The sequence below is a fragment of the Lepus europaeus genome, chromosome 20 (assembly GCF_033115175.1).
Source record: "Lepus europaeus isolate LE1 chromosome 20, mLepTim1.pri, whole genome shotgun sequence".
NCBI classification, from domain to species: Eukaryota; Metazoa; Chordata; class Mammalia; order Lagomorpha; family Leporidae; genus Lepus; species Lepus europaeus.
In genome coordinates, this window is record NC_084846.1 from 22,690,368 (window position 1) to 22,703,889 (window position 13,522).

The window sequence follows — 13,522 nt, forward strand, 5'->3', positions numbered from 1 at the left end:
TGATGCCGGGGTCTCAGGCAGCGTCTTTACCCACTGTGCCACAATGCCTGTCCCCATCGGTGACTTCTTAAATGAAGGTTACTTGATTTAAGCTTCTCTCAGGACTATCTTTATTTACATTATTCTAATATATAATGTGCCAATGGTTTATTACTCTATAATATTGAGGTGTAGATGTAGGTCTGTGTGTGCCGACAGTCAGTTATCTTAGATTGCAAGGCTGAGGTCTAAAGTTTGCTAGTTTTAGCTCTTCTTTCTTTTCCTTCACTTTGTGAGCTCAACTCTGACTTTCTCCTCTTGAACATTGCAGTTTTTTTAGCACCCTCTCCTCTTTTCTTTTTGTTTTACCCCAATCTATTGCCAACAAATTCTTTAGAATTTTGTCTGCGATTTTAGTAAATAGATTTAGGGTCTGGATTAAGACATAGTAATTAATTAGCTCACAATGGTTTGTCTGAAGGATTTTTCTACTTTATGATGATGTGTAAGCCATATGGCCCTCAGTAGGAACCACACTTGCAGTTTCGGAACGTGGGCTAGCATCATGTGGCCCAGTTCTCTCTCTCTCCTGCTACTGGGCAGCAGCAGTAAATGCAGCCCCCTGTCAACCCCGTGGTCCCAAGGGGAGCAGCTGATACTCTGCCTTGTGCTATGTGGCTGAGCTATGGTTCCTGGTGGTTTAAGTGTAATAAGTACATTTTTGGCCTATGGTAGTTTTCAACTTACAGTGGGCTAACTGGGATGTAACACCATTGTAACTCAAGGAGCATCTGTATTTATTGCTACATACCATCCTTAAATGATTGTTTTGAGCGCTGTCATCACAGCAACACCAGTGTTGGGAATGTATGGTCCTAGCTGTATGTAGAGAAAACAGGATGAACCACCCAAGGTCATGAAGGTGGAATTCCGTGAACTTATGTCTTTGCTTTCTTTCTGGAACCATCCTGCCTCTAATACATGATAAGATGTTGAATTGGAAGCTTAGCCAGCATCATTGTGATGTACAATTCTGAAGACAGACAACCTGATTCTGAGGAGGGATCAGCATCTTCTTGGGTCCTCTGGGCCATGGAGCTCTTGATTGGCCAGGTTTCCGGGGGTGGGTGGTTGGGTAGATGGGCTCCAGGGGCTGGAGCTGGAGGAATCCTGCAGAGGTGACTGTGGCCAGTTGAGGAAAGCACCTTGAACTTCAGAACTGTGACTGAAGACAGGAAGACAGCAGTTTTAGGATCTTCTGTCTGTTCTGCTACAACACGTATCCCTGTAACACAAATTAAGTCAACTGTGATTGCTAAGTAGGGGAGATGGGAATGCAAGCGATGCTGGGTCATGCAGGATTTTCTCTGGTAGGCCTGAGGAACCAGACGAGTTGAAATGTAGTGGTAACTTTCAGGAAGAAACAGTGGGACAAGGCCATCCAGGGCTGCTGCGCTCCCTGCAGAGCCGTGTTGGGTGCATTTAAGAAATGAAAAAACTAGCACCAGCACCGAGAGCGCTGCTGCACAGATGGACATGCCCAGCCCTGGTGAACACTTTCTGCATGCCCACCTGGACTACAGCCCCCTGCCTCGGCTCCACAGCTCCACTGAAGGGGTCTCTGCCACTGTTTATCTGCATTTGTTCATCCCCGGTGGCAGCCTCTGGCCAAGAGGAGCTGTTGGGTTTGGTGGTGGTGTTGGGGAGAATTCAACTTATTTCCCCTAATAATAATCATCATCATCATGATAATGATGATGGACTTAGTGGTACAGTCACAAAATAACTTGGGTTTTCTATGGCTTACTGATAATCCTATTAACTCAAGTACATGCTATTTCGAGTATAAATTTTCTCTGGAATGCAATTATTGTGTTTTAGCTACATAATATAGCATTATAGGCCTATTTCCTTCATGATGTTCAGAAATTATACACGATGGACTCGACTTCGATGTTGCTTTGGGGTTGCTTGAATGAATAATGTGAACTTCAACAATGCTGTCAACCACTGAATGTGATCGGACAGTTTTATAATGGTTGTGCTTGGTTCTGTTTATCATGAGTGTCAGAGTTATTGCCTTCAGTAATCAAATTGTATCACCTCAGTATCATTGCAATACCTAAAAAGTTTCCAACTGATAGTGCTGGAAAGATGATAAAATGATTTAGCATGAGTTGATAAACTGTGCAATGGCTCATTTTCCTGCCTAGGTAAAATAAACAAAATTATATATGACAACTGATGAGTCCTGATATGAAACTCTCTTCTGGGTGGACTCACATTATTGCATGATGATTTTTATCTGGTTGTTGCTTCCTCATGTCCAGATCCTTGTTACAGTTTGTAGGAAAATGGTTAGTATTTCCATCTGCAATTGCCCGTGGCTCATTTTACGTGCTCAGTCACCAACAACAGCATTTCCAAAAGGGTTTGTTTTTTTTCTCGAATACATTTATCAAACGCCTGTTGGAAGCCATGTATCCTGAGGCATGATCTCTCAGCCAGGAGCCCGTATAGCTCTGACTGTGCTCCTCATTTTCTGTGCAAAGTTAGGGCCGCATAAGAACAGATTCTGTTCTTTCTGCCCAGAGGAGAAGAGATTTGAGCTGAAATCAGGGGAACCCCAGAACCCCAGCTTGCAGCTTGCCCTGTCACACTGTCAAAAGATCTTCTTGGCTAAAACACTTGAAAGATTCCTTTTCAACTCCTTCTCCCACATATGGATATTGTTTATATTTCCATCTAGATCTCAATTATCTTTCAGCAATAACTACTTGGCAATATTATTGTACAAATCAAATCCGAGATGAATACAACAGGATAGAAATATTATGAAAGGATTAAAAATGTGGGTGATGGAAGCAACATAACTAAGCAGTGCTTTTGTTAATGTATTTTTTCCTGGGCTGAAATGGCACATTTTCAAGAAAACCATTTTAGGACTCAAAGAGCATGATTTCTCTTCCCTCCGGTAACATCAGGAGTGCCTAGCCCTGGAATTCATGGACATCCTGTCCTGTTACACACAGCTCCCCTGCTCCTTCTTGCTTTGTTTGAACACCTAAAGCCTTTCTTCTTCGCAGCCCCTGAAAGAACTAAAATTTATCCAAGCAGATACTATTTTTTGTCTAAAATATAATAAGTCCCTTAAGTAAAAATGAAGCAAAGGCCAAGGGATAGCTATGAAGAACCACATCTTTCTAGGGTATTGGTCAGAAGTATTACTTTTGCCACTGTATTACAAAAGTATTACTTTTGCAACAGTTTTCCCAGTAAGAAAATTAGGCACCAGATGATGTGTTTGATACCCACTGCACAGAGAGATGAAAGGAGAAAGGAGCTTGTATGTTATAGTTCAGAAATGTATGGTTAGGTTTAAGGCAAGAAGAAAGTCGGTTTCTGATTTCTCCGTGAGAAGACAGAGGTGTCAGTGGGTAGCACCTGCATAACTATTTCAAGAAACAGGCAGCTGTGGCAGGAATGAGACAGAGCGCTTAATCCTCCAGAAGTGACGTTTTCAGGGATGGGTGTTTGGCCTAGAGGTTACGATGCCTCTTTAGACACCTGCATCCCATATCCAGTGGCCTGGGTTGGAGGCCTCAGTCCATTTTCCTGATCATGTGCAACCTGAGAGGCAGCAGGTAGTTGGCTCCCTGCTGCCCCCTTTCAGTGATTGGGTTCCTAGCTCCATGCCCCATGGCCATTGCCAGCATTTGAGGAAGGAACCGTGGATGGAAGCTCTCCCCTTCTCTGCCTCAGATAAATAAGTAACTAGAATAATAGAGTAACTCTATAATAGAACTTCATTTATTTTAAAAAATAAAATAAAGGATATCTATTAAGGGCTCTTTTTTAAAAGATTTGTTTTATTTTTCTGAAGGGCAGAGTTACAGAGAGAGAGGGAGAGACAGAGAAAGAGATCTTGCATCCACTGGTTCACTCCCCAAATGGCCACAGCAGCTGGGGCTGGGCCAGGCCACAGCCAGGAGCCAGGAGCTTCTTCCTGGTCTCCTACATGAGTGCAGGGGCCCAACACTTGGGCCATCTTCTGTTTTCCCAAGCTTATTAGCAGGGAACTGGATTGGAAGTGGAGCAGCCAGGGGACTCCCATATGGGATGCTGGCATCAAAGGTGGAGGCTTTACCTGCTATGCCACAACTCTGGCCCTTTAAGGATTTTTTTTTTTTTTTTTTGCAGGTGGAATACAGGGGTTTTGAAGTGCCTAATTAAAAAAATGAGGGCTGTGCTAAAATAATAATAATAATAATAATAATATAGGAACAGTAAACACACAAGGGACAATTAGAAAGAACTATAACCAATAAATCTGTTTGGTCGTGCATGCATTTTGGTGATTGCTTATGAAACTTGTCAGCAGATGTCTGTGCAGGAGTGGGGAGCAGGTCTGTGGTCTGATGCGTCTTTTTTATTCTGCTCACCCCAAGTTAAGAAGCTGAATTCTGGAAAATGTAAAATTGCTTCAGGATATGCATGGCAACTTCTGGGGGATCTTATTTTCCTTTAGACAATACTCATCATTAGAAATCAGTTTATTTCTTTGGATGTCAAATTTCTAAAACCAATGCTACGTTGCCAATTCTGTTAACAGATTTTAGTATCAGAGAAGATGATGAGATGTCATGACTGCCTGTATACATTGTATTAATGGCATAGTTTCACAATTTTGAGTATTAGCGCTTTTTTTTTAAAAGATATATTTTATTTACTTGAAAGACAGAGTTACAGAGAGAGGTAGAGACAGAGAGGTCTTCCATCTGCTGATTCACTCCCCAGATGGCCACAACGGCCAGAGCTGTCCGATCTGAAGCCAGGAGCCAGCAGCTTCTTCTGGGTCTCCCACGTGGGTGTAGGGGCCCAAGGACTTGGGTCATCTTCTACTGCTATCCCAGGCCATAGCAGGGAGCTGGATTGGAAGGGGAGCAGCCGGGACTAGAACCGGAGCCCATGTGAGATGCCAGCACTTCAGACCAGGGCGTTAATCCACTGTGCCACAGCGCCGGCCCCTTGTATCATCTTAATCTTTCTATTTCTTGTAAAGTGTTTTGAATCCTGTAAATTTGAAATCCTGAAAAACTGTATACTATTAAATGATTCAGATATGCTTGAGATGTTATCATAGTTCATGATTCATTTGAAAATGGATAAAATAGGTCGGTGCCGCCGCTCACTAGGCGCCGGCACCCCGGATTCTAGTCCTGGTTGGGGTGCCGGATTCTGTCCTGGTTGCTCCGCTTCTAGTCCAGCTCTCTGCTGTGGCCTGGGAAGACAGTGAAGGATGGCCCAAATCCTTGGGCCCTGCACCCACCTGGGAGACCAGGAGGAAGCACCTGGCTCCTGGCTTCGGATCGACACAGTATGCTGGCCATAGGGGCCATTTTAGGGGTGAACCAACAGAAGGAAGACCTTTCTCTCTCTCTCACTGTCTAACTCTGCCTGTCAAAAAAAAAAAAAGAAAAGAAAAGAAAAAAAAATAGACAAAAGAGCACTTGGGTTTAATCTGTACTGGATATTCAAAAATATAGGTATTAATACCTTGAGATACAAAGAAAACTCTATATTAGAACTTCATTTCTGATCCTCCATATTGTTTTAAATTTTTATTTTGATATGTAACATGTATTGATTGATACATGCTTATTTTACATGAAACAAAGATTTTTAACATGTTATTTTCTTCCAGTGTCTTCTCTCTAGGTTATAAAGGAAAAAGCATTAACTTAAGTTTATGGATAGTCTGCCTTCCGTTTAGCTCTGTGAATACTAACTGCACCTAGGTTTTAGTTCCCTTTAACCAGGTTCAGTTCATTCAATATATAATTATTTGTCCTTCAAATGATGAAAAATTAGTAATGTTTCACTCATGTAGCAATTGGAATTCAAAATACTGGAATTTGGTGTCCAAGAGACCCTTTCTGTTTGTAGCAAAGACCATTCAGAATTTCCTGCAGATGCAGCCGGAAGGCAGCAGCCCCACTGCATTACAGAAAGTAGGTTGTCAACAGCTTCCGGTGAAACAACTCATGGTAGCTAGCGTATTGATTTTTGTCATGGACTGGCCACACTATCTGGGAAGAAAACATTCGCTGGGGTCAGGGTCGTGTATTGGTGGTATTTCTGGGCCTCGACTGACTGGCAAATGCATTTGTAACACAGTGTGCCCAGTGAAGGATCTATGTTCTGTGTGTGTATGTGTGTTGATGCCCATCTCAAGTTTTCATATTAAAAAGTCAGATTTTTATGGCCGGCGCCGTGGCTCAACAGGCTAATCCTCTGCCTTGCGGCGCCGGCACACCGGGTTCTAGTCCCGGTTGGGCGCCGGATTCTATCCCGGTTGCCCCTCTTCCAGGCCAGCTCTCTGCTATGGCCCGGGAGGGCAGTGGAGGATGGCACAGGTCCTTGGGCCCTGCACCCGCATGGGAGACCAGGAGAAGCACCTGGCTCCAGGCTTCGGATCAGCGCGATGCACCGGCCGCAACGGCCATTGGAGGGTGAACTAATGGCAAAAAGGAAGACCTTTCTCTCTGTCTCTCTCTCTCTCACTGTCCACTCTGCCTGTTTAAAAAAAAAAAAAAAAAAAAAAGTCAGATTTTTGTCTTACAAAGAGCATATAGCAAATAGTCCATCATGCACCATCCCCCTTGGAGTCACTGTTGCCTTGTCTTATTTTGCAGTTAGGAATCACATGGCTAATTTAGCAACTGGAGAGGGATATTAATGTGATGAGAATTTCTATTCTAATTTTTCTTATCTAACACACACACAGACATACATGCACACACACTTTTAAGAAACAAAGAAAACTAATGCACCTTCTGTTCTCTTTTACAATATTTATATATTTTGATCATGAGAAATAGGAGTTGTCTTTTTTTTAAGATTTATTTATTTATTTGAAAGAGTTACACAGAGAGGAGAGGCAGAGAAAGAGAGAGAGTGAGAGAGAGGGAGAGAGAGATCTTTGATCTGCTGGTTCACTCCCCAATTGGCCACATTGGCCGGAGCTATGCCAATCCAAAGCCAAGAGCCAGGAGCCTCTTCGGGTCTCCCACGCAGTTGCAGGGGCTCAAGGACTTCTGCCATCTTCTACTGTTTCTCAGGCCATAGCAGAGAGCTGGTTCAGAAGTGAAGCAGCCGGGACTCCAGCCAGTGCCCATATGGGATGCTGGCACTGCTAGGTGGCAGCCCCACTTGGTACAGCACAGTGCTGGCCCCAGGAGCTATCTTAATTCAGAAGATGACACATGTTAATTTTCCTGTTTGTAAGATGAGAAAACAGTGACTTAGGCAAGTAATTAGGCAAAGGTTGAGGTGCAGCATGTTAAGCCTCAACTTGAGTCACTGGCATCCCAGATTGGAGCACCTGTTCAAGTTCCATCTGCTCTGCTTCTGATCCAGCTCCTGCTAAGGCACCTGGAAAACCAGCAGAAGATGACCCAAGTACTTGGGCACCTGCCACCCACATAGGAGACTCTGGTTGGAGTTTCTTTATCTTGGCAGTTTGGCCATTTGGGGAATACACCAGCAGATGGAAGATCCCTTGTTTTCTCTCTCCCTATCTCTCTCACTTTGCCTTTCAAATAAGTAAATAAATAAATAAAAGTGAATCTATCTTTAAAAAAACAAAAACATAAGTTAACTTACCAATGTTGTATATCTCATAACTGGTCAATAAGTGGCAGAGACAGAGTTGAAATAAAATTCTGTCTCAATCTCTAGCTTCGTCTCCATATAACGTCATATAATTTTGAACGTTACGTCCCTGTCCTTCATATAAAAGAGATACCACGATTCTAATGAATCAAATCTAAGTGAATAATGAAAGCTGAAGCTTTCACATTTCCCATGTATTTCTCCTGTTGATCTAGAACTTACAGGAACATATGACCCCTCCTTCAAAAAGGTTAGAGGATGTAGATTCCTGTCAATGAGAATGTTAGGCGGACTCTGTGTTAGAATTTCAATGTTGTTGGAAGAGCCTTATTGGGGTGTGCTGTAGGGAAACTGCAGGAGGAGCCAGCGTGGCCACTGCACAGAGCCAGGGAAGTAGCAGGGAACAATTGCTAATGGTAAGAACAGAGAAACAATCGTTAAATTTCCCAAAATCCTTTTTTAGTAAATAGGATGTCCATATAGAAATGGAAATGATTTAAATAAATTCTCTGACATCTTGAATTTCTACTTTCTTGTGTTTATTTTTTATCTATTTATTTATTTTTGAAAAGCATAGAAAGGGGGAGAAAATATCTTCTGTCTTCTGGTTCATTCCCCAAATGCCCACACCAGCTGGGGCTGTGCAGACAGAAGCCAGGAGCCTGGAACTGCATCTGGGTCTTCCATGTCAGTGGCAGGGACCCAACGGTTTGATCTATCACCAGCTGGTTGCAGATGAACAGGAATCAGAAGCAGAGCTAGGACTCAAACGCAGGCACTATAGGTATCCTAGGGAATTTTTTCTTTTCTTAAAGATTCATTTATTTATTTGAAAGGCAGAATTACAAAGAAAGAGAGAGAGAGAGAGAGAGAGAGAGAGAGAGAGAGAGAGAGAGAGAGGTCTTCCATCCACTGGTTCACTCATTAGATGACCACAATGGCTGGAGCTAGGCCAATCCAAAGCCAGGAGCCAGGAGTTTCTTCCCAGTCTCCTACGTGGGTTCAGGGGCCCAAGCACTTGGACCATCTTCCACTGCTTTCCTAGGCCACAGCAAAGAGCTGGATTGGAAGTGGAGCAGCTGGGACTCGAATCGGAGCCCATATGGGATGCTGGCACTGCCAGGTGGTGGCTTACCTGCTACGCCACAGCACCGGCTCCCCAGGGGACTTCTTCTTTTTCTTCTTCTTCTTTTTTTTTTTATTTGATAGGTAGAGTTATAGAAACACAGAGAGAGAGACAGAGAGAAAGGTCTTCCCTCCGTTGGCTCACTCCCCAGATGGTCGCTACGACCGGTGCTGTGCCCATCCGAAGCCAGGAGCCAGGCGCCTCCTCCTGGTCTCCCATGTCTGTGCAGGGGCCCGAGGAGTTGGGTCATCTTCCACTGCTTTGCAGCCAGGACTCAACTAGGCGCCTATATGGGATGCCAGCACTGCAGGCGGGGGCTTTAACCCACTGCACCACAGCACCGGCCCCTGGGCAGACTTTTTAAAGGAAGAAGAGGAATTACTGCCATTTGCTCCCAAGAAGCTAGCAAAGCAGCAAGGTGTGCTATCTCTCTTCTGTGAACTTACCAAAGGCAAGAAACATCTATAGTGGAGAAGGAGGGAAGACATGGAAGTACATAACCTGGATGAGAGAGAGAGACATGCCTTCAATAAAGATATGGATAATATGAAAATAAAGGGCTAGACAGATATCTCAGAGGCAAATAATAATAAGAAAAAATTTGTTGTATTAATTTTGAGGCCAAAAATTATCTGTAAGCAACAAGGAAGGTTATTATATATTGATAAAATATAAAAGGATTTCCCTAATGGAAAACAGTGGAAGAGGATTCTGGATTACATGCAAAAGCATGAAGAAATGAACAATTTGTATGTGTGATACTAATGAATTGTGTCTATTGCATCGCTTTGGAAAAGAAAGTAAGGGATTAAGCTCCTAAATCAGAAGGAGGTTAGTACGTGAATGGCCTTAAAATCCATTTGTATCTGTTTTTGAAGCAAGCATCCTGAAATAGAAGTGGTTGAGTACCCAGGGGATGTCTGATAAAAGTGATATGGCCAATGGTGCATGTTTGTATTTTAGTTATCTGCCATTGCTATAAATATTTTTAATCTGTCAAAAATAAGTATGTGTTAGGTGCTTTCTAGTTCTTAAATTTGTTAGTTGGCATCCAACTAGTTTGAATTATGAAGTCAGAATTTAATTGCAAGATTAAAATGTGTTGTTGCTGTTTTCAGAGGCAAGCATTCTAGAATTTTCTTGATGGAACTTGGTCATGGTGTGGTTTGGTGACTGTCAGCTTGACCTTACAGCAAGAAATGAGGAGAAAACTTGGGTTGATTTTCTGATATATGCTATAATTATATCAGCATGTGGAAAATTAGTCTTATCACAGCTCTCAAATATAGTATTTATTCACATGCTACACATGACTGAATTAATTTTTGGTGTGCAGAATCCCATTTATTTCCAAGTTGGTAAATATGAATGGTACAGCTACATAAAAAGGAGGCTTATTTTGCAGCATCATGTAAAATTATACATTTGATGCATACCCAGTAGCAAAGATCAGAATGCTGGCCGGTGCCGTGGCTTAACAGGCTAATCCTCCGCCCTGCGGCGCCGGCACACAGGGTTCTAGTCCCGGTTGGGGCGCCGGATTCTATCCCGGTTGCCCCTCTTCCAGGCCAGCTCTCTGCTATGGCCTGGGAAGGCAGTGGAGGAAGGCCCAGGTCCTTGGGCCCTGCACCTGCATGGGAGACCGGGAGAAGCACCTGGCTCCTGGCTTCGGATCAGCGAGATGTGCCGGCCGCGGCAGCCATTGGAGGGTGAACCAGCAGCAAAAAGGAAGACCTTTCTCTCTGTCTCTCTCTCTCTCACTATCCACTCTGCCTGTCAAAAAAAAAAAAAAAAAAGATCAGAAGCTAATACTTCTTGACTGGCCAGGTAGAATTTTTATTTTCACAGCCTTGTCATCAAATATAGTGACTGTCTGGAAGCTGAGCGATCTCTTAAGAGCTTAGCAATCATAAACAACTTGTGTGTGCGTAGTCCAGTCAACACAGGATTAGGTAGTCAAGGATGATTTGTATTTCATAGTAGATGCTGTTAAATAGAGAAAACAGTGTCTCATTTTCCATGGGAACCATTACATGCTATTTAAAGCAAAGGCAATGATTCTTGGTTGATATGTGCTGACACATTTAGGCATATGTAGTACATGCTTCAGTGCAAAATGATGTTAACTTGCTTAGTTTTTGTATGTGAAATACTGGCTTTACAGTTACAGATATAACGTGTATTAAAAGTATAAAAAATTGTGTTATGGATTTATCGAGTGAACTGTGGAAGAAGGGAAACACATCTGAGTTGTCCAATGTATCACTCAGAATTTTTAAAAAATATATATTCATTTGTTTATTTTAGCAGCAGAAAGAGAGACAAAGAGCTCCCATCTACTGGTTTACTCACCAAATGCCCACAACAGCTGGGACTGGGCCAGGCTGAAGCCAGGAGCCAGGAGCCAGGAGCCAGGACCTGAATCCAGGTTTCCCACATGGGTATCAGGAACCCAACAGCTTAAGCCATCCCTGCTGCCTCCTAGCGTGTGTAATAGCAGAGGATTGGAATGGGCAGTGGAGCCTAGCACTAAGCTATGAGATGCAGGCATCCATCCCAAAGTGGCATCTTCACTGCTAGGTCATATGCCTGTCTCTCTTTCCGATTTTTGAGTAGAAATGGTGTAGTCAATGGAATTTGCCAATTAAAGATAGCATGTGGACAGTAGTCTATGCAGCTTGTCCCCTGAACCTTGCAGGAGATCTGCCATTGCTGCAAAGTTACTAGATCCATTATAGTAAAGTGGAGCTACAAATGTTTTTTTTTTAGTATCTATTTTTTAGTTTCATCATCTTTTAAATACCTCATAAGAAATATATTTAGTTAATAGTTCTCTCAAATTGTGCTAATGATGATGGCCAAATAAAGAGGCCCATGGAAGATCATTTTCCTATTGTCTAATGCCTGATTTTTTTTTTTTTACTGGTTATTTCTATGTTGTGGGACAACAACAAGATGAGAGAAATGTGAATAATGAAATTGCAGTTAAACTACACTTGACCTTCAAAACAAGAATATTTTTTCAGATATGTATTTACTTATTTAAAAAAAAATACTTATTTTGGAGATAGAGACACAAAAAGTACAAAGAGAGGAAACTCGCAGCCACTGTCTCACTTCTCGAATGTGGCCAACAGCTGGGAGCCAGTGTGGCAACTTGAGTGGCACACGTGAGTGGAGTAACCCACACCGCTGCCTCCCGAGGTCCCACTTTAGCAGGAAGCTGGAATCAGTAGCCAGAGCTGGGAATTTTACCTGGTTGCTCCAATGTGGGTCATGGGTGTCGTAATGGACAGCCTAACTGCTAGGCTAAACTTAGCTGCCCTGCACTTAGCTTTTTACTTATTATTAAATTGATTTTTTTTTTTGACAGGTAGAGTTAGACAGTGAGAGAGAGACAGAGATAAAGGTCTTCCTTTTTTTGTTGGTTCATCCCCCCAAGTGGCTGCTATGGCCGGCGTGCTGCACCAATCCAAAGCTAGGAGCCAGGTGCTTCCTCCTGGTCTCCCATGCGGGTGCAGGGCCCAAGGACCTGGGCCATCCTCCACTGCACTCCCGGGCCACAGTAGAGAGCTGGACTGGAAGAGGAGCAATCGGGACAGAATCCAGGGCCCCAACTGGGTCTAGAACTCAGGGTGCCGGTGCCACAGGTGGAGGATTAGCCTGTTGAGCCATGGCACCGGCCATTAAATTGATTTTTAATAAGAGTATTTTTAACTATAAGAAATCGTGATGCAATGAGTAACTGAAATCCTAGAGGTTGAATCATGTATTAACAATTTACTCCAAATCAGCAGTCACTTAATAGAACCTTCTGGAGAAGAAATCATTTATTCATTGTGGAAATATTGAGGGACATACTGTGTGCCAGATATTATGCTTGAGTCTAGTGATACAACAGGAAGGAAAGTGGACTCTCCATTCAAATTGATGAATGAAGCTTTTATAGCTGTAAGGAATTCAATATTTATCAATTACAGAAGTTTCTTTATAATTTGTACAATTCCTTAGGAAAATAGATTAGTAGCAGCATTTGAGAGATTCAATAACCATGAATGAAAGGTCCTTCAAGGGGTATTTTTATTAGTACTAGTTAGAGTAATAATAGCTACTAGTTAGTGAATGCATTTTTGCCAGGTATGAGGTAATTTTCTGTATTCCTTACCACCCTGTGAGGTTTCTTGTTTTGTATCCATGGTTATAAAATAAAAATTAAGGAAGATTAAATAAACTTCAGAGTTAAAGAGTTCCTGATCACACTATAAACTAATCATTGTTTTGGCTGTGTCTGTTCTAAAACTGAAAATTCCATGAGACTAGAAACTGTCCTTCTTGTATACATTAGTATTTTCAGGGCTTGTCCTGGAGCTGAGAAGTAGACCCAGCTATGGTCAGTATACGAATGAATGACTGTTGTTGTGTTTTTTTTTTTTTTTTTAAATTTTTGACAGGCAGAGTGGACAGTGAGAGAGAGAGACAGAGAGAAAGGTCTTCCTTTTGCCGTTGGTTCACCCTCCAATGGCCGCCGCGGCCAGCGCACTGTGCTGACCCAAAGGCAGGAGCCAGGTGCTTCTCCTGGTCTCCTATGGGGTACAGGGCCCAAGCACTTGGGCCATCCTCCACTGCACTCCCGGGCCATAGCAGAGAGCTGGCCTGGAAGAGGGGCAACTGGGACAGAATCCGGTGCCCCCACCGGGACTAGAACCCGGTGTGCTGGCGCTGCAAGGCGGAGGATTAGCCTGT